A 22928-nucleotide genomic window follows, 5' to 3' on the forward strand; every position below is an offset into this window, starting at 1 on the left:
AAATTAAATCAATTTGGGTTCACATTCACTCTTCCGTGTGAGGGAAAGAAAAGAGTGAGCGTCCTGTGGATAAGAACTGCCTTTGACTCGCTCCATATCCATATATTCATCAGGTGTGTTACAGTATTTGGCATTGTAGTTCAACATGTTTTTCTAAAATTAATTCAAACAAGTTCAAAAAATCTTTTATTCTTCACCAATTGTTTGAGTCAGGAGATGATCTTTAAAAGTTAGAGGATGTAGATTCACACAAGTGGATGACTGCATTTTTCTAAAGTTTTCATAAAAATTGCCTAATAAGGCATTTCAAATATACCCACAAAAGAAAGCATCCTGACCCAACTTTCTTAATGAACTCTAAATCTGAATTTTATAATACATAGAGATTTTGTTATACAGACTTATCTTGACCATTTCTTTTTCAGTAACCAGACAAGGGAAAGTGCCATTTAAATATTAAAGATGATGCCCTCAAAATATCAAAATATCTAAATGATATCAATACTTCCGGAGAGATAAAAGAACAATGATGATGATTCAATATTAATTAAAGTGTTTCCTAACATAACAAAACCTTGACCTTTCCAAAAATATTTTGATTTCCTAACATGAGAAAATTAGAAAATTAAATAATGGAATTGGTGTCTCTCTAAAATGCAACATTCTGGGATCCCTGGGTGGCACAGTGGTTTAGCGCCTGCCTTTGGCCCAGGGCACGATCCTGGAGACCCGGAATCGAATCCCATGTCGGGCTCCCGGTGCATGGAGCCTGCTTCTCCCTCTGCGTGTGTCTCTGCCTCTCTCTCTCTCTCTGTGTGACTATCATAAATAAATAAAAATTTTAAAAAAAAGTAAAAAAATAAAATGCAACCTTCTTAGGTTGACTGAAAATGAAATTGTCTTAAATAATGATTTAAAAAATCATATGAGAAAGTTCCTAATTGGCATAATAAGTTGCCCAGAACTTCTATTATTCTCTAGAACTCTGTCTTAATTTTTAGAGGAAAATATAAAGAATCAATGAAGGAAAATATCCTTGACAGTTTCCCTAAGATATGAAATTCACATATTTTAAAATTTAGAATGATTTGAAGCATCAACCTATTTCATGTAAAAAAAATCAAGAATTTCAAATAGTCTTGCTGAAATTTGTTCTCTGGGGGTCCTTATGAAAGTGAATAAAACCTTCATAGGCACACATCTTACCTCTTCTGCCAAGAGGCTCATAAAGCATCTTTTCAGTTCTGGTGTCCAGATTTTATTCAGCTGTAAGGTTATGGCACCCCCTAGCCCAGCCTAATAGAATAGCAGTCAATTCTGGCACAAACTGAAGTTTAAAGAACTTTAAAGAATATATATAAAACATGGGAGCTTTTAAAAAATATTCTCAATTCAAGGAGTTATTTTATTTGGTAGTACTATTTTATTTATTATTGTTTAGAATTTCTGGTATATAATCTGTTCTGACTCTGAGTTGTAACAATTGCTGGTGAAGTACAGGAAGCTGATTTATTCTAAAGATACCATGGAGCATAAACACATCCAACAGATTTTCACTGGTTCCCAAAATTCTGCCCGCAACTGCAGATCATCAAAGAGCCAGACACCCGGAGTACAAGTATGAAATACAGAACATGGCTGTGATGGATATTGACAAATCTTTTGCTAACAGGCAACAGCTCTTTGGAGGAAAAAAATACACACACACACACACACATACACACACACACACATATACACAAACACATATACATTATTGAAAAATAAATCTGAATATAAGCGGCCACCATTCAGAAAAAGATATTTATCCTTATTTTATTGTATACTGTACATTAAAGAAAGAGTTGAAAAACAAAGAATTCTGATGCTCTGGTAATAAATTTAAACTGATTTTGCTTGTCCTATCTTTGAATCTTCATGGTTTCCTTATTAAGCCACAATGACTATTTCCAGCATATCTCAATAGTGCTGCTTGCATAGCACCTGTCAGTAAGAATTCAGCAATATAAACCTTAACGGCTTTGATGGGAATGTAAATGGAATACCAATTTGCCAGTGCAGCACAAGCCTGTACTATCCATGGAGTTCACAGGATTCCGATTAGTCTGACATTGTTTGCAGACTTCAGGAAAAGAACTATGGTAAAACTTGGAAGCAAACAAAAGGCAAGTTTCCTCACCTTACTTATAGTCCATTTTAGACTTATTTGCTGCAGGGATATTTGAAAGGCATCTTTCTTTATTCTGAGATACTGTAAATCTAGATACTGTAAATCACTCGGTCAATGTACATTAAATTTAATTTAGTCTGACCACCACTACTATTCAAAGACCAGCAAATTGATTGTGTTACTAAAAGGTGATCGCATTGATACTGCCATTTAATGAACTCCATGCTCGTACATTGCTCCTAATGCACACTATTTTAGATCACTTAGTCAACTGCACTCTAATTGAATTTATCATTTGAAACCTTGACTTGATGCTAATGGTCCAAAATAGCTGAGTCTTTCCAGAGTAGTCCTGTCTACAAAATGCCATATATTGATGTTTTCCTGCAACAAACACTTGTCTTTCTTGTCTTTTTGGCAGGGCCGGTTGTCAGTTATTGAGGTACAATTATAAGAAAACTTGCATTTAAAAAAAGATATTATTGACCTCTGCAAATTGACTGGCAACATCAAAATTTGAAAGTGGAGCTCAGACAGACTTAATGGGATATATGCAAATTCTCCATACACAAGCCTGAAACTGTCATATGGCTGCTGTTATTTTAAGATATGCATGATCTCCTTATTCTGTTCTACCCCTTTTATTTTCACTAAATGGAGGCAGCATGTTTGCTAAGACTAGTCTGGATTGAGAGAAATGGCAATAGCATTTGCTGGGTTCCACCGTGAAGGATCATCACCGGTGCCAGTTGGTTTTAGAAGCCAGAGCTGGGAAAAAAGTGAAACTGATGTAAGGTGACATTAAACCAGGAAAAAAGGTGTACAAAAAAGATGTGATTTCTGTAGGTTTACAAAATCAAGGCAGCATTGTAGAAATTAGAAACGAGTAGAGAATCGTAACTGATTATGCTTTAATTTTTTTTTTTACCAAAGAAGAACCTAATTTAGTGTTGCATTGTAGTTCAAAAATAGCTCCGCATAATTCATAAGGTGCTGTACTTGAGGAGTGCTGCAGTTCCTCATTATGATAATGCTTTTTGATAACTTTTATTGAACATAAGCATTCCCATGATTAAATCTCTTAATAGGCATCTCTCTTCAATACTGGTTGCCGTAATTTCAAAGCTATGCTGTACACATTTCTGTACCGAAACAAGGTGATATCAGAGACTGCTAGCTAAAAATCAAACGAGAGGATAAATATATGGAAAATAATCTAATTTACAATAAGATTTCCAATGAAAAATTACTACCTATACAAAGTTTTGAGCAAAAAAAAAAAAAATAAGGATTTTTCATCACTGTTTTTACTCATCTAACCTAAGAAAAGTAAAAAGGATGAAGCATATTTTTGAAATTACTCCAATTTTTAAATTCTCCTTTCTTTTACATCTGGGTGTGCCATTAAGTTCAACCTCATAGGATCCATTAGCTGATTACTTCTATACCTACACCATGTCCCTCCACATTTGTTATATGGGGTTTCATAAAATTCTAATGTCCAGATAATTATAAAGTACTCCATGACCAGGAATGCTCCTGACAGTTTCCTGGTTGCTCAGATCCTACAGGAAGACACAAAGTGGCCCAGGTGGATGCGTTGCATGCAGTAGGTTTGCATCATAGCTGAGGGACCCTTAAGTAAGGAAATCCCAACCTTCCGTTATGATTACAAGTAAACCTGCCTAATTGAACCTGGAGGGGAACAGTGTAATATCAATTATCATATTGTGCAGCATACTAACCTGTTCTTTGTTTTGAAGGACACACTTTTTCAGCTTTCTAGGCTACTTGGTATACAAACATCCATAGCATGGTAATTTGGAATAAGAGAATCAGTGCCTCTGCTTGCACAGAAATATGACAGATTCACAGAGAATCATCTCTCCAAACTCTCCTTCTGACCTCAAATAGAATGCATTTTCTGCTCTGCATATGTTATCTCATATATCTTTAGGCTTTCATCAGTACATCTGGCGTCCCCAAGTCAACTATCAGCTCCCAGAAAACAAAACTCATTCTCATACCAATATATATCCTTAATGCCCAACACAATGTCATAATGTGCTTTGTACTCAATGCATATTTAAGATTTTTGATGATAATGACAGATTAATTGATTGATGGTGGAAATGATGCTAAAAATGAAAGCTGAAGTCAATTTTCCAGAGGTTTTGCCCTCACAATGCCAAACATCTAGGTATTTAGAAATCCAAAGAAATCTTGATGGTGGAAGTTATTTAGAACATAGAATTTTACTACCCAGAGTGTCACTCTTCAGATCCTGTGTTTTGATATGATGTGGAAATAGTATTTGTTGTGAACCTGAGCTGGTAAAACGTATGCACATTTACTTAGAAGAATTTGTGCAGAAGATGCCCTTGAGACAAGAAGAAACAGAAATTTAGAATGAAGAGGAAAATAGAGTTAAAATGAATGCTAAGCCAAAAGTCACGTTCACTTTTTGGCAGCTAATAGCTAGAAAGCTTGATTTGCACTGTGGAAACGGGGACCTGATGCCCAAAGTACTTCACTGGTAAAAGTGCCTGGAGTATATTTCTCTGGTACACACAGGTAGCTTGAAAGTTTCGTTGTCTTTATAATACTGCTACTAGGGATTCCTATCATATATTTTTAAAAATCCCTTTATAATCAAGAGTTTGAAAAGCACATTAGGGATAAACAAACAACTGGATAGGGAGACAAAATAAGCTTCTTCTTTAGAAATAATAAATTGTTTGTATCAATTGAATACCTTCTCTATCAAGGGAAACATAAGAGGGAATACTTTTTTTTTCTTTCTTTTTTTTTTTTGTGGACAGCTTTAAATGTACCTTCATACTTAAGGTAAATATGAAAAGAATATCAACATACTTTGCAAATATCATGGATCTTATTTTGGATAGTAAAATAAAAGCACTGCCAAAGTCTGAACCAAGAAAGGGTCAGTTCTTTTAGAGAGAGAGAGAAAAAAAAAAGAATCATTTGAGATGTAAATATCTGACAAATAACATACAGCAGCAAAGGGAAATTAAAAGGGGTTTTGGAAAGAAATGAACAGTTTCTAGTTGTTAAGGTAATTAACCTTTTTTTCAAGATCATTAAAAAATGTTTTTCCTGCACATTACTAATTTTCTTTCAGGTTATAGGGGTCATTGTTTAGCAGAACAAGAGGGGAAAAATTGAGAGCTGGTATTCATCTACCAAGGGCAAAGGGGACACAAACAATATTAACAATCAGTGGTAAGTTCTTTCTTTCTGGCCTGTGTCTTCCTATCCCGGAATTCCACGGCAGGCTAGTGAGATACACCTGTGAAAATAGCACCCATTCAAATATTAATTACCAGTGAAAATTATCAGTGCAAAACAGTTCCTTCAGTTTTTTGAATATGTCCCACTATTTCCACACTATTTCATCGAAGGAGTGATGTTCTTCTTAGCATTCCATATTGCGTGAAACATTTTTTTTTTTTTTTGACTGCACTGCAGAAAGATTTCTTTTTTGATGCCATGCACTGTGGAGCTGATTTCTACAAGACAGCTACATTAAGGACAAAAACGCTGTTCTGGATTACTCTCACAAAATATAAATGCTGAAAGGCTGAAGAGAGGGAATAAACAGCTATAATAACCAGTTTTGGCAGAGCACATGGTCATGCTGACCTCCTTAATTCCATAATTGCTTTAGCTTTTCATGTGTAGAAGTTTTATTTTCATGGGTCCTGAGCAACTCGGAATACTTCTGACTATTGTAAGAGCCTTTTGATAGAAGTTGAGCTCAAGAGCACAACTTCCTAGGTATCTAGAAATTATAATAACCGAATCTGATTAATTGCCCATGTGAGTTTCTAGGAGACCAATCTAATCGGCCTAGTTACCATCCCGTTCTAATAGTTTCTTTACGCAATATGAGGACAAAGCAGAGAAACCATTTGCAGTGTGATTGTTCAAGAGTTCAACTATCCTAAAAATCAAACCAACAAGTAAGAATGCTGACGAAATGATATAGAACCAAGGATCTCATCTACAGAAAGAGGAAACGTGATATGAGAAAACATAAATGTTTTGAGGTTAGGTAAGCCTGGGTTTGTGTTATTCCATACTAAAGCTTCTTCAAATGCCTTATTTAATACATTTTTTTATTGTAGTTCAATTTGCCAACATATAGCATAACACCCAGTGCTCATCCCGCCAAGTGCCCCCCTCAGTGCCCGTCACCCAATCACCCCAACCCCCCACCCACCTCCCTTCTACTACTCCTTGTTCATTTCCCAGAGTTAGGAATCTCTCATGTTCTGTCTCCCTCACTGATATTTTCACTCATTTCCTCTCCTTTCCCCTTTATTCCCTTTCACTATTTTTTATATTCCCCAAATGAATGAGACCATACAATGTTTGTCCTTATCTGATTGACTTATTTCACTCCGCATAATACCCTCCAGTTCCATCCACGTCGAAGCAAATGGTGGGTATTTGTCGTTTCTAATGACTGAGGAATATTCCAGTGTATACATAGACCACATATTCTTTATCCATTCATCTTTCGATGGACACTGAGGCTCCTTCCACAGTTTGGCTATTGTGGACATTGCTGCTAGAAACACTGGAGTGCAGGTGAGCAGCTATATGCCAATAAATTAGGCAATCTAGAAGAAATGGACGCATTTCTGGAAAACCACAAACTACCAAAACTGGAACAGGAAGAAATAGAAAACCTGAACAGACCAATAACCAGGGAGGAAATTGAAGCAGTCATCAAAAACCTCCCAAGACACAAAAGTCTAGAGTCAGATGGCTTCCCAGGGGGAATTCTATCAAATGTTTAAAGAAGAAATTATACCTATTCTACTAAAGCTGTTCGGGGGATCCCTGGGTGGCTCAGCGGTTTAGTGCCTGCCTTTGGCCCAGGGTGTGATCCTGGAGACCCAGGATCGAGTCCCACATCGGGCTCCCTGCATCGAGCTTACTTTTCCCTCTGCCTGTATCTCTGCCTCTCTCTCTCTATCTCTGTGTCTCTCATGAATAAATAAATAAAATCTTTAAAAAATAAATAAAATAAAGCTGTTCGGAAAGATAGAAAAAGATGGAATACTTCCAAACTCATTCTATGAGGCCAGCATCACCTTAATTCCAAAACCAGACAAAGACCCCTCCAAAAAGGAGAATTATAGACCAATATCCCTGATGAACACAGATGCAAAAATTCTCAACAAGATACTAGCCAATAGGATCCAACAATACTTTAAGAAGATTATTCACCATGACCAAGTGGAATTTATCCCCGGGATTCAAGGCTGGTTCAACACTTGTAAAGCAATCAACGTGATAGACCATATAAACAAGAGAAAAAACAAGAATGATATGATCCTCTCAATAGATGCAGAGAAAGCATTTGACAAACTACAGCATCCATTCCTGATCAAAACTCTTCAGAGTGTAGGGATAAAGGGAACATTCCTCAGCATCTTAAAAGCCATCTACGAAAAGCCCACAGCAAATATCATTCTCAATGGGGAAACACTGAGAGCCTTTCCCCTGAAATCAGGAACACGACAGGGATGTCCACTCTCACCACTGCTATTCAACATAGTACTAGAAGTCCTAGCCTCAGCAATCAGGCAACAGAAAGAAATAAAAGGCATTCAAATTGGCATAAAAGAAGTCAAACTCTCCCTCTTTGCAGATGACATGATACTGTACCTAGAAAACCCAAAAGACTCCACCCCAAGATTGCTAGAACTCATACAGCAATTCGGCCCTGTGGCAGGATACAAAATCAATGCCCAGAAGTCAGTGGCATTTCTATACACTAACAATGAGACTGAAGAAGGAGAAATTAAGGAGTCAATCCCATTTACAATTGCACCCAAAAGCATAAGATACCTAAGAATTAATACAAGTTTTATTTGAAGGATGTATATGCACATGTACTCATGGAAATTTGAACAACCTCTCTTTGATCTCAACCAGAACTGGCACACAGCTGAGCTCTAGTGAGAACCTGACACCCAGTAGAACCAGAGCATGGGCGTGGGGCCTGAATGTGAGTGCTCTGCCTCTGTAGAAGACTTCATTGCATTCAGCTTACCTGCCTCTTTTTTTTTTTTTTTTGTCTCTTAACATATCTGCCTACCGACAATTGACAAAGTCGCTCATATTCCTATTTTATATTCTTGGGAGGGAAACTGAATGTTTCCAATTATTGTTTCCTACCTGGTTTGCCATCGCTGGTCAAGCTGTCAGTGAAGGTACCAACTTCAGGTCCCAATAGAGTGTGTCTGGGGATAGAGGGAGCCCTCTGGTGGTGGCAAGCCTGATAAGGTGAACCTGCTATCTAAGGACTAATGAGCAAGCATAGTGATTAACATCATATAATTCAAAATGCTACCTTTGGAAGCGTCGCAAGGACTGGCACAACTTGACTGAATCTGTGTAGTGCTCACCAACTGATAGTTATGCTATAACCTCATGGTTAAAGCAGTAGTCATGAGAGGGTGAAATTTAAGAAGTTCCTCAAAGTATTATTTCCCCAACTTAACATTCCATATATACCCTTATCCTTCTTACTTGTAGAAGGGCCTCTGGAACAGGTGGTCATTTTACCATGAAGTCAGTTGCTGATTATATTCCCTATTTTGTACACAGATTGATATTTTTTAAAAGATTTATTTATTTATTTGAGAGGGGGGCAGGTGCAAGAAAGTGCAGAGGGTGGAGGAAAGAGAGTCTTAAGCAGACTCTGTACTGAGCAGGGACCCCGACATGGGGTTGGATCTCACCACCACCCCAGAGATTATGACCTGAGCCCAAACGAAGAGATGGATGTTCAATACACTGTACCACCAAGATTGACATTTTTAAAGGACAAACATAAATATTCTTTAGTTTAAAATCCTTCACTGGCTCCCCATTTCCTCCAGATAAAATTCCAGCTTCTTGTGGGTTCAAGTTTCGCTTTATCTTAGGCTTCAACACTGTCTTCGATATCCCCTTTCCTTATCAACTTCAAACCCTATGTTTCACTTGTAATTTTTTTTTTTTTTCCTTTTTAGATGCTGTAATTACCGGGTCCAAACACCATACTAAAAAAGAATAGTTGATCACTAAAATTCAGTGAAACCCTTTTTGGTAAAGATTGTACCTGACTTTTATATTGTATCAGTAATGGCTATCATTATTAAAACTCAACTATCTGTGAAATGTAACATATACCTCTTCTAATCTAACATTCACAATATCCTCCTGAAGGACATATTATATTAATTTTGCAGCTAAGGAAAGAGGCTCTAGTAGGTTAGAAAACTTACTAGTTAAAACAGAGTCAGACAGAAGCCAATGCTAAATCCATTTGACTTTAAAATTCATGGACTATCCCATAGTAAATGTCCATATGAATGGAGAATCTAAGGGCCACCCATAGTAGAAAAAAATGCTATTATTATCCTTGCTAAATCATGAAGGAATACCAAATCTGGGACTGTGTAGACATTTTTGTTCCTACCTTCTACTAATCTTAGTTCTCAAGGATGATATGTGGATACAGGCTCCTACTGCTTATTATCTCTACTGTACTCACTCTTCCTATAGCAGCCCAGTGTCCATTTTTAAATGGTGGGTAAAAAAGTTCTTTGCTTCCACCTATGATCAGGCTGTGAAGAGAATCTGATGATGGGTAAGAGAGTCAGGAAAAGGTGTAAAACCAGGTAAGATGATGGTTAGTGATTACCTCCTATACTGAAAAGAATGAGACTCTTTCTTTCTTTCTTTCTTTCTTTCTTTCTTTCTTTCTTTCTTTCTTTCTTTCTTTTTTCTTTCTTTCTTTCTTTCTTTCTTTCTTGTTTCTTTCTTCTTCTGTCCTTTTTCTTTTCTTCTCTCTTTTCTTACTTCTTTCTTTCTTCTTTCTTTCTTTTGTCTGCTTCCTTCCTTCCTTCCTTCCTTCCTTCCTTCCTTCCTTCCTTCCTTCCTTTTTTTTTGCACAAATGTTGTCAAAATTCTAAGATATTCCATTTTTAGGTTTTCCTAATCCTTTATTTTTGCTTTAATAGTAACCCTGCTTTTGAAAACGAATAAGTAAACACTTTCTTATCACTGTTTGGATTTATTATTAATTGGTTGTTGAAAAAAAGCATATTTTATAAAATGTAATATTTTATCACATATAGATTAGCAGTTAAAAATTGTCAAGTATTATAATAAAGAGGTTCAGAGCAAATTCAATGCAATAGCATGTTATAAAATATCTTCATTATTAATCTTCCAAGATAAGGTACCAGTTTATAAAAAGATGAATTTATCTGTCACTCATAGATATAACATGATAAATATATATATATTTTTTAAGTTATGATAGTCACAGAGAGAGAGAGAGGCAGAGACATAGGCAGAGGGAGAAGCAGGCCCCATGCACCGGGAGCCCGATGTGGGATTCGATCCTGGGTCTCCAGGATCGCGCCCTGGGCCAAAGGCAGGCGCCAAACCACTGCGCCACCCAGGGATCCCAATAAATATATTTTAATGTAGATTATAGCAACACATTATAAACTTTAATTAAAATTCTAATATTCAAGCATTTCATATGCTTAATTAAACAAAACATTCCAATTTACCTTTAACAGGTACTTGTTACTTAGGTTGTCCTTAAACTTTTGTAGAAAATGTATCATATTGTTTCATAGATATTTGTTAATTTACCTTTACCTCCTGAAACCTCAGAGCTTTTTATCAGATATTCTCTTTTTGATCAAACTCCAGCCAGGCTTTTCTAGACTTCCTTCTCAAGTAGGCCTTGACTTTTGGGTTTTCCTGTTCATTTCTGCATTGTCCAATGTTAGCAAGAATCCTGCTGAGTTAGTGCAGCATCTTCAATATCTGATGAGTCATAATATCTGATTATCGGGTAACTTGTTCTTCACCATCCCCTAGATGATATCTGGTCCCACTCACCTGCCTTCAGCAAGAAATCTTTTAGATCAGTTTAGCTGAAATCTCCCCTTATTTCTAACTTTTTTTTTTTTTTTTTTTCAGTAATTTTTCATTCACTTACTCCCAATCTGTTCCCTGGCCATAAATTCCCACTTTTCTTTGTTATATTTGGAGTTGATCCCAATCTCTCTTCCCACTGCACAACACCATCACAAAGGTCCCTACATTTAGTGTGCTGTTCCTGGCTAAAGTCTGCCTTATTGTTCTTTAACAAGTGTTACTGAAGACTTTTTTCTTTAACATCAGTCTGCAAGGACTCTATGAGGCAGTCTTTCACTCTGTAGAGTTGTTCTGAGTATTTAGTGAATTAGCATAAATGGCAATATCCAGCTTAATGTCAGGAACCTAAATGACATCAGTCATTACCCTCTATGAAAGTATAATTTTTGGACATCTGGGTGGCTCAGGGGTTGAGCGTCTACCTTTGACTCAGGGAGTGATCCAGAGACCTGGGATTAAGTCCCACATTGGGCTCTCTGCAAGGGACCCGCTTCTCCCTCTTCTTGTGTCTCTGCCTCTCTCTCTGTGTCTCTCATGAATAAATAAATAAAATATTAAAAAAAGATATAATTTCCAAAATAGTGAAATCATGGATCTCATCAAACATAAAATGAACATTTATCAAAGATTTTATTTAGCTCATCAACTAGTGAGGAAATTAAAAAAATGTTAAAGTTCACTCAGATGAAAATATCTTATAATGGTTCTTATTCTCTCCTGGACAAAGTTCATTTGCATTTCTATGCACAGGCAACATTTACATTGTTATCAGTTTCCTAAAACATGACTTCTATCCTTATAAAGTTGTAAAAATAACCTAGTCAATATAAAAGACAATCAAAGGTGCTCAGCCTTATAGAATAAGACAATCCCCAGAGGGTCCAGTAAACAACCCAGTGTTCCCCTGAAAGAAACCCCACAGGAATCTCATTTGCCATTTCCAGGTCAATTTCTTTTTGATAATTACCCATTTCGGAGACAACTTTTTGTCATTTCCTTTTCTATACAACTGCTTTATTTTAGGACTAATACCTTATTAATCTTTGTATCTTCAGTATTTAATACATGCTTAGTAGTCTAAAAAATAATGGTTTAATTTATTTATTAATAGCCACATCCACTTATGTAGCACCTTATTATATGCAAAAGAGTTTTTTGTGCTTCCTCTTATCCATTCAATTATCTCACACAGAGCGCACACACACACAAAAACACAAAACCAAAACCAACCAAACGAAAAACAATGGCAGTTACATCATTTTCAATTCAATTTAATAAATATTTAATGAGCATCTATCTCATACTCTTGAAAAGTGAGGAGAAAGCCAATAGGACTGTTTGCATTTAGATCCCCTCACTTTTCCTTCCTGATGGTACAGGCTTTTCTTTTCTGTCCTCTCTTTAACATTATCACCATGGAAACACTTCTGGAGTTATAATTCTGCTTTTTATAGGGTGTTTCTACTCTGAATGCCAAAAGACAACATAAAAAGCATAACTACCTCCTACTGGTTTATACCACCATCCTCACAATAACCCTCTCAACAAGCTTATGGGATGTTGTAGATTGTTCCAAAAAGTCATGCAAAGCAAAGAAGCCTGAGGATAGTCTTGAGATGATACACATTTAGAGGGTCCTCTCTGCTTGTTGCTTAGTCTCAGAGTCACTTTTCAAGCCTATCCTCTTTACCAGCTGACTTTCCCTTCTACTGGGTAACCCATTTCCTATTCTTCGGGAATTTTACTCTTAAACTTGTCTTCAAAGCAGAGGGAAATGCTGTCTTTCTAACTCATCTTCTTTCCTTGTCCTAGTGATAACTTTTTAGGGAGGAAAGGAAACTAATGCTTCTTGATGACCTGGACATAGATGCACGTGCTTTGAATAAATGAGCCTTCTAACTGGGTACATTGAATGAAAGAAAATATAGCTCAGAGAAGCTAAACAGTTGATTCACAATTACTAAAGAGGTGGGATCCAAGTTCAGGATTCAAGGTTTGCACAGAGGCATGGAATGAAAAAGAAGATCTCTGCTTGCATTGTCAACCACTGTCTGTGACTTTCAGCAAATTACTTTCCCACTGGATTTCTTCTAGAAATAGTTAAGAGTATGTACCTAATAAGGTGGTTGTCAGGATGTAATTAAATATTGCCCGAAAGGCAAGTATTCAGTAATATTTTAACTTTCAAATATTACTATCTCTAGTTAATGCTGTCTGCCAAAACTTTTACTGCTAATCAATAACAAGAGCCAAAACAGATAGTAATGAAAATAACAAATATGAAGAAATGACAAAGGTTGACATAAAGTCCTTAAGGTCTATACAGTTATAACTGGAAACATCCAAGAATGTCTGCTTTCAACAGTTTTTTAAACCAGAGATGGAATTCACTAATCATTTCCATTACAGTTCTCCACCCCAATTCTCTCCTGACTTCCTAATTTTCATCCTTCCACTAAGTGACACTGAACTCCATATTTTAGTAAATCTGCCATCCTAATCCTGGGCTATTCTATGTATATGATCACTCGACTCAATGGTGTAATTTTCATTTTTAAACAAGTGACTAAAATATTTAAAAAAATAAAGAAGTGACTTCCATAGCTGGAAATAAAAAAAGAAAGAAAGAAAAGAAAAAGAAAAGAAGAAAGAGAAAGAAGAAGAAAGAAAGAGAAGAAAGAAAGAAAGAAGAAAAGAAGAAGAATCTTGAAGAAAGAAGAAAGAAGAAGTAAGAGAAGAAGAGAGAAGAAGAAGAAGAAGAAGAGAAGAAGAAGAAGAAGAAGAAGAAAGAAGAAAGAAGAAGAAGAAGAAGAAGAAGAAGAAGAAGAAGAAGAAGAAGAAGAAGAAGAAGAAGAAGAGAAGAAGAAGAAGAAGAAGAAGAAGAAGAAGAAGAAGAAGAAGAAGGAGAAGGAGAAGAAGAAGAAAGGGACAGAGGGAGGGAAGGAAAAAAGAAAGGAAAGAAGGAAGGAAAAAAAGATTTCTTATGTACACACTTCCTACTTTAGAGTTAAAAACAATAAATGCTTATGTTTAACATTTCTTTTCAGTATACACTCATAGAGATCCTAGTTTTCTGTACAAGTCCTTAACTGTGTTAAAGCAAAAAAGCACATCTGTGTCTAAGTGAGCTCAATCCTTATAATGCTCCTCTTCAAAGCTGGATTTCTATAGGACCCTCTTTCAGTTTTCAATATCTTATTTCATACGGCTTAGAGGCCAGAACTTTTAGATTGATTTAAGCAGAAAACTACTGGTCCCATTCATTTGTTTCAGTTTATCAGGGATTCCAATTACAGCAGATATTCCTTTTCTACTGCTGATAATTTTTGTTTTTGTCTCGGTAGTAATTTTTGACTGCTATTTATTGACCCTTCTCTCTTCCCTTATAATAGGCAATTAGTAATCCCTTATTCAGCTCTTCAATTCTACTTGTCACAAACTCACATGAAAAGAGAAAAATTGACCCAAATCTGGACTAGAACAGAAATTCATGTTGTAATTTACAAATCCTTTTTGGAAAAAAAAAATATCATCCCTGATAAAAGGCTTAATTAATTTTCAAATAACTTTAATGAGAATAAGACCATTACTGAGAATTTAGTTATCCACTCCCTCAGTGGACTATTAATCTTGGGAGGGGCCTAATTACCTTTAACCAGTCTTGAAAGCATTGTTTAATAATTCTCAACCATATTTTTTGTTTTTCCTCTCTAGATGGTACAGCAATGGTTATCTAACCATCCACTTTACCTACAGTATTCCCTAAAGAAAAATAAATCTAATTTTTAAACTGACTTGTTACCAAGTCTTTCCCTTATAATAAAATTTTGCACATGTATAAAATTAAATTGTCTAAACAAAATTTCACCATGTTATTTTTCTAATTACTCTGAGTTTCATGTTCATCTCTTCTCTCATCTGACAAGCTTTTAAATATGTTGATGGCAGAGGATACGAAAATCTTTTTTTAAACTTTCGTGAATCCTTGTACCCAGCACAACTCCTATCACATAGTAAGCTGATTAAAGGAAGATCAAACAAAAAAAAGAGAGAAATAGACAGAGAGGAAGGGCATAAAGTCATATTAAGGAGACGAAGGAAGGAAATGAAGTTAGTACCCCAACGTGTTTCTGAGTATCTGGAAAGCTATTCCAATACAACAGACCAAGAACATAATGAAATATTAAAGAGCAAGCCATTATTAGGGTCTGAGGAAGTACATATCCAAGAAAACCTTTTGTTGGATCACAAATTTGAGAATACATTGAATATGGCTAGTAGTGCATTAGTTTCATTACAAACTTGGAAACCCATTGAGGATGACTAATAAAACAGAGACAGTAACAAAAATAATGCTCATGATTTGGACCAGAATAAGGAGACGATATATATACTCCCCAAATTTCTCTGAAGCACGGAAGGGAAACCTACTACTCAGGTTTACCATGGATGCAGCACAAATAAATATGGGATACTATCAGGATGTTCAAGACCTGTTTGATGGTGAATGGGGGTGGTGATAGGTGATGGAAGGAGAAAGTTAAATGCTTCAAGGTACCCATGGAATTTGTCTTCATATAATCTGTCCTTGTCAAGGCAAGAGGAGTGTGAAAGCAACAGAGACACTGGTCAAACTAGCAACCAGAAGATATGGTTTATTTTTTTCCTTTAAATAAACTTCTCTCCAAGAGGATATAGTTTCTTTTAACTAGAGGTCATTCAGATAATAGCCAGAGGACTCAGACAATGTTCACATTTTATTTATCCTTAGCGTGAAACAGCAAATGTTTAGGTGCTTTTTGTTTTTAGCACCACAGTAGAAAACAGAAACAGAGAGACAAAAAAAGGCATTTGGAGAAATAATTGATAATAAACTGTTAAATACTTACTTTATGCCTGGCACTGTCCTAAATGTTTTAGAGTTCATTTACTGGTTTATTTAGTTCTCAAAACAAGCCTATGAGGTAGGTACTGTCCTTAGTCCCAGAAATTCATGGGATAGTTGTGGATAAACTAGCTGAATGAATCAGATGAAGAGGTTAAATAATGTTGCTGAAGTCACACAGTTGGTAGAACAAACATCCAGGCAGCCTTCCTCTACATCTGTGCTCTTCAAATGTAATTGCCCCTCAATTTGACTTAAAGAGCTTCTTCCTGGGAATCCCCGATTTTATCACTTCTTGTAACTTCATAATATTTTTCTGATTTTATAAAAAAAGACATTTCCTCAGAAAACATAGTTGACTGATTAAGATCATGGATTCTACTTTGTGATGGGGCTAAGATCGGTAACAGGTCTTTTTTCCTCATCTGTTTAAAAATAATAACAGTTTCTGCCTCGTGGGGTATCATAACAATAAAATTAAAATGTGAAATGTCTATTATTGTCCCGGCACAGGATATACCTATACCTATGTCTAGATTTATGTTTAGATATGGACATAGAGATAGATTGATAGATTGATAAGTATAGTTATCTATCATCACTAACAATCTTACTTTAGAAGTGAGGAAACGGCAGGTCAACTTGAGTCATGAACCTCCTTGACATCAAGATATGAAAGCCAAGTTTTCTATGGATTTTTTTAACATTAATATATAAAAGATCCAAAAGTTCCATATTTAAATCTAAAATCAATAGCTATAAATACATTTTTGCTACATGCCTATTAAAACCTCAGAAGTCTCTTTCCTCGCCTAACAACTTTTACATCCTAAAACTTGTCATAGTGCCCATTTTTTTCCTCTTATATCTCATCCACCCATAGGTCCTATTTATTCTTTTTTTCTACACTCTTCTTTTTATTATGTAGATCTCTTTATCAGATTCATCTCCCTGGCCTTTAGCCCCTAAAGCCTCACACTAATCTTTTTTTGTTCAATTGCATAATATTCTCTGTAATGAATTTGACACCTTCTAAAGAAGATCAAGTCCTGCTCCAGACCCTTCATTTGCATTGTCTTGCATAAAAGTGTTTTGCATTAGCTAATTATTCATCGTAATTTTCTGAGTTTAGGACAATCTGAGATAGCATTCACTGTTCATGTTTGTTAAATTGCTATTTTTCAACAACTTAAAATATTTATAATCAAGAAACATAACTGTGGTCCCTGGTGGGCTCCAGTATTCCTAGTGGGCTTTTTCTCTCATTTATCTTCAACCATTTACACAAGTGGAATCAAATGCCCTCTTGGTCAACCTTTACAAGTGTGCATTTGTGGAGCTTCTTTCAAAGCTTATTTAATCTCATTTCGTGTAAAATTGGTTCCTATGTCTGAAACACATATCGTACTGACATTAAATATGTTGCAGTATATTAAAAATTAATTTTTAAGTTAAAAAAAGAAACCTAGAGGTACAGCAAAACTAAGATTTGTTTTTCCCAGGATAGAGACTAATTCAGCTGCAGCAAGATCAGATGAATGTTTTCTAAAAACATGAACTCCCACAAAGTACAAAAAAGGTTTTGTAAGTGTGGGTGAGCTCTGTTCATTGACTAAAAAAACCCTTTGCATTTCAAGGAGCAGTGAGCTACAATCCTGAATCATGAATATGGAAATTTCCCAAGTTGTTTGTGATAAACTCATTTCCGGCATCATACACACTATTTGACACCAGATAAAACTTCTCTTTCATATCAGAGTTAAACTACAAATAATCTCTTGCTTGGTCTTCTGCATAACAGGACTTGAGGTTGAGTGGAGTCGATGAGATATCTTATAATATCTATTTTTGGCTATTGTCACAACCTACTGTACTCTAGGAGTCCATGCTGTCAGCACAAAGTGAAACAACAAACAAACAAATAAAACACAGAAAAACAACTTCATTGGAATTACATTATTAGATTCCCTCTGGGGACTGTATTTTGTCTGCCCAGAAACTGACACCTATTGAAAGGGAACAATTTATATATATAGAACAACTAGCAAGCTATACGTTTTCACTATGACTGTCCGTGTAAATTTGAATACTGAGAGGAATGTCCACAAAACAATAGGTCAAAATAGGCAAAGTTTCGGGCAATGATTTCTGAATTTCCAGAAGTGTTGATTGCTCAACTGTGATTTGTTTAATGGCCTCTTTACTCTCTTACTTTAAGAATTCCCCATATTAAACTTTTTTTTTTTTTTTTTTTTTAATTTTCAACCTATAGTTTCTGGTGTATGTACTAAGGAGAAAATATCTGAAATGTGTATTTCTTGTCATTTCTTATCTCTTATTCCTCATACAGTATCCAATGATTCATAATTCTAATTCCCAGAAAGTACTGCTAGATTTTTGCTGGAACCCATGTGTGTTTAATATAATAGGCAAACAATTAGTAGTATTGTCCATTAGGGACCTAGGGATCTGAAATCAGAAAATTTAAGTTCTGGTTCCACCATTTTATAAGCTAAAGAACCTTGGAAAAATCCGGTTGTCAAGATCTAGGTTTCCTGAACTGTCCTATAGAGCAAATGAAATACTATGAGAAAGTATTTTACTTTTTTATTTTATTTTATTTTATTTTATTTTATTTTATTTTATTTTTAAAGATTTTATTTATTTATTCATGAGAGTCAGAGAGGCAGAGACAGAGGCAGAGGGAGAAGCAGGCTCGATGAGAAACTTGATCCCAGAACCGTGGGATCCCAATCTGAGCCAAAGGCAGATGCTCCATCACTGAGCCACCCAGGTGCCCCGAAAAGGTATTTTAGAAATGATACTATGATACAAGAGTTTGTAACTGTTGTTATGAGTATATCATATGCGCACAAACTTAGAAAACTTGACTTCTAATTCTTATTTAAATCTATAAGGAAAAAAGGATTTATCCATTTGGCTTTCATATCTTGAGTGTTTTTTGTTTTTTGTTTTTTTTTGTTTTTTGTCAAATTGAGCAAGCACTCTCATCATGTATGTTTTTAAAGACGTTTAAATGATAACATAAGAGCAAATGTGTTAAACCCTGAAGATTTTGCTATTCGAAGTGTCAGCTGGTTCATAGGCACGCTAACAGCCCAATCGCAGGGCCAAGGAAGTGTTTTATTCCTCATTTAAATATTTGACTTCATTCCAATCTGACCCAATTCACTTGACACTATCTGAACTGCAGGTGGCTAGTTAGTTGTGTAATTACAGTTCCACAGTTTCAGTTTAATACTTTGGACTCAATTTAGTTGTACAAAGAGAATGCAAGATCACCACATAGATTAGTTCTTTAAAGACTTTTGATCCTTTTGTATTTTAATAAATTTTCCAAATGCTATTATTGCTTCTCTTAAAGACTTGGTTCCTGAAAGCATTTGCTCTTTACAAGCTTAATATCTGCTGAAGAAAGCTGCAGAAAAATGTTCAATAATGGAAATACTAAGCCTTCATTCTCATAATCAACATGAGCTTTGAATCTTTATCAAACCTTTATCAACTGTTCATTACATTCTATCCTTTAAGCTCATGCTGACTTCACTATTGAACTCTTCATTGTAAAGTTTGTATTTCTTTGTTTTTCTTTGGCAAACACTTTTTTTTTATGTGTGTTTTGACTTTTGGAAGGACCACTATTTTATATTTGTATATTTTATGTGGATTTTGTGTTCAAAATTAACAATGGTTTTCTGCTTAACAACAGCCACATCTAACTAGAAAAATTTATCACACAGAATGAAGTTCACAATTCATATTCCAGTTAAGGGACAATTTGCCTATAGTTAAATTTATCTGAGAAAGAATCGAGTGAGTGGTCATTTTCCAGATGGCTTTTAAACATCTATCTTTAATAATCTCCACCTTCATTTATATAAAGTGACATCATTATCTTGTGACTTACTATTTTTTATACTTCAAGAACTAAGTTGTTGGTAGCAAAAATGGTAAAGGTTCTTTGAGTCACAATGTCTTCATGTTTATACATTTATTTATCCCCTTAGTTGTTCAACAATGATTAATTTGGGGTCACTCAGCACTAGAAACCGTTGTATACTGTGCACAAGAACAAAGCTGAGTAAGATATACATCCTGCCTTTAGAGGACCCATGGTCTAGTGAATAAATATAGCAAGATTAGTGCTTTAAGGAATATGATGTAAGAAGTGACCGGTATATGACCTTCTCTGCCTTAGAGATTAGAGAGAGATTTCATAAGAGTGATATTTGAGCTGAATTATGAAGACTACACAAGACCAAGATGAAGAATGCTTAAAAAATGTAAATCAGAAAATAAACAATAGGTGGAAAGGTTATTACAAGCAGGAATATACTGTTGCCCTTTGAATATTACTGGTCTTTCTCTAGTATAGATGAGTTAGAGCTTTCTTCCCTGCTTTGTTTGTGTAACACATCGGAAACCCTATTTGTAGATCTGGTGTCTCATAGGAGCTTGTGCCCAGGGCAAAATCCAGCCCTGGCTTATATTCAAACTGTTCCAGCCTCGTAGATGCTTGGTTTGAATGATTATTTAAGCTGCTTAAGATGGTTGAAAAATTCATAAGAATAAGAATGATCATTAGTGTTTTTTAAATCTAAAATATATTTACTTTTTATAGAGTTTTGTTATAAATCACCCTATATGCTTTCCCAGTCACTTTGCTTTTTATTTTGTTGTTGTCCGAGTGTGTCATGAAATTTTAAAAAACAGTGTGTATGCTATTCTTTTTTGTGATTGTGAGAAAGCAAAACTCAATTTAGCAAATTGAATTAAATAATGAACCTCTAATTCCTAATATTTAATGTGTGTAGTAATTACTGAGTGATATGGGCAGAATGTTTGCATCCACCCAAATTCATGCATTGAAGCCTTAAACCCAAATTTGATGATATGAGGAAGTAGGGCTCTTGGGAAGTAATTAGATTTAGACGAGGTCTTGGGTTGGGGTCTTCATGTTGGTATTAGTGCTCTTATAAGAAGAGACCAGAGAGCTTGCTCTCTTTCTCTTCATTATGTGAAGACACAACAAGAAGGCAGCTGTCTGCAATACAAGAAGGGAGGTCTCACCAAGAACCAAATCCCAGATAACTTGAACTTGGACTTTCCAGACTCTAAAACTGTAAGAATAAGTGTCTGTTGTTTATGCCACACAGTTCATGATATTTTGTAACAGCAGCCAAAGCCGACTAAGACTCCAAGTTTTAACTTTGAATTTCTACACATGCAAAACCTATGTTTGGGCAAGTTAGTAAATATTAAAATATTAAGAGTGTACCTTGAACGTAGAAAACCTTGCTACAGATTCTCTACTAGTCACTATTCTGAGTCTTGAACTCTAACTTCAGAGCTCTTTACCCAGTGACTCTTCTCTTCAATTTGAGCTTTGCTTCCAGTTTTTCCAAAGTGCCAGGAAATCTTGTTTGAGTAAATAAAATAAAATTTTGATGAAGTTGCATATTGGTCATGGGTTGTTTCTTATTTCTTCTATGTCTGTGCCAATAACAAGGAAAGTTCCATCTTTGAACTCTGTCCTTGTGTGGCTCAGTGGGACAACTGCTTAGCAATATCTCTCAGGGTTATATTTCAGTGATACTCTTGCTGCTAACCTGAGCACACTCTGCTCGGATACGCAAGGTCCCAAGGACACATGCCTTAAATACTTGTGCTTGAGGCACATGCAGCTTATTTGCACATTCTGTCATTATTTCATGATCAAATCATTTTTTCTCTGCAACTTTTCTATTTTTTAATGTACTGTTTCAAAGGATAAGACTAAAAATAGATCTATTAATGATGAAGCCATTTTTATATACAAATGTGCAAGTAAGTTTTCCCTGTAGCAGATTGTTTTTCCTCCTTTTAACAAAGTCAGCACCCGAACAAAAGTTGAACTTATACCTCTTTATCTATCCCCACACCACCAAAATGGCCTAAATAGTGATTTTTTAGGTATTCTATATAAAAGAGAATGTTCTATAATTTGAAATTACAGTTTCTTTTGGGATATGCCCTAGTCTGCAACACCCCATATTTGAAAACACTTCAGAAAATGAGAGGAGCAAGAAGCTGCTTTTCTCTCTTCTTCTTGACCTTCTACTTCCCACTATGGGATTTTCTAAAATTAGCACTTTTCAATGTGACTACACAGCTACAAAACTAATACATAAATTATATCTTAAGAAGCCAACTCTTATTGTTTCCCTCTTTGTGTTAGACACTTCAATGTTTTTATTCTAATACTAGAACCCTGCAAATAAGTCTTACTATCCCTTTTATATTTTTGGAAGAACTGCTAAGTCAGGTTCAGCTCTTGCCCATGTTCTTACTATGGCAGAACAGGGATTCCCACAGCATGTGCTATCTCCAGAAATCACAACTCTCTCAATTGGGAAGTCATGTAACTAGACTATTATGATAATGGATTAGAAAATGATATTGTAGCTAAAAATAAATGAGGAAACTGTATGATGAAAATGACAAAAAAAAAGACTAGATGAAGAAGAATTTCAATAAAATTTCTGATTCAATGATTTTTTTTTCACTGAATTATATTTTCTATTGTTGAAATTCTTAGAAGGGTAGAACATTTATAGGAGTATAGGCAAAATTTAATGAGTCCTTATGTTATGCCTCTAACATTGTGGTAGGAAAGACCCACCAAATGGAAAGTGGAACTATGTAAGCCAAATGGAAAGTGGAACTATGTAAGTCTTCCCTCAAGACTGAAGGCCCTAAGAAGAGGAACTAGCACCTCAGGTGTGCAGAAGCTGAAAAACAAAGTCACAGGCACCATTGAATTCTATAAATAAGGCCCATGAAACTGTTATTTTTCTGGGGCTTTTCTTTAAAATATCCACACACATATTC

Source organism: Canis lupus, chromosome 6 (genome assembly GCF_011100685.1).
Source record: "Canis lupus familiaris isolate Mischka breed German Shepherd chromosome 6, alternate assembly UU_Cfam_GSD_1.0, whole genome shotgun sequence".
NCBI classification, from domain to species: Eukaryota; Metazoa; Chordata; class Mammalia; order Carnivora; family Canidae; genus Canis; species Canis lupus.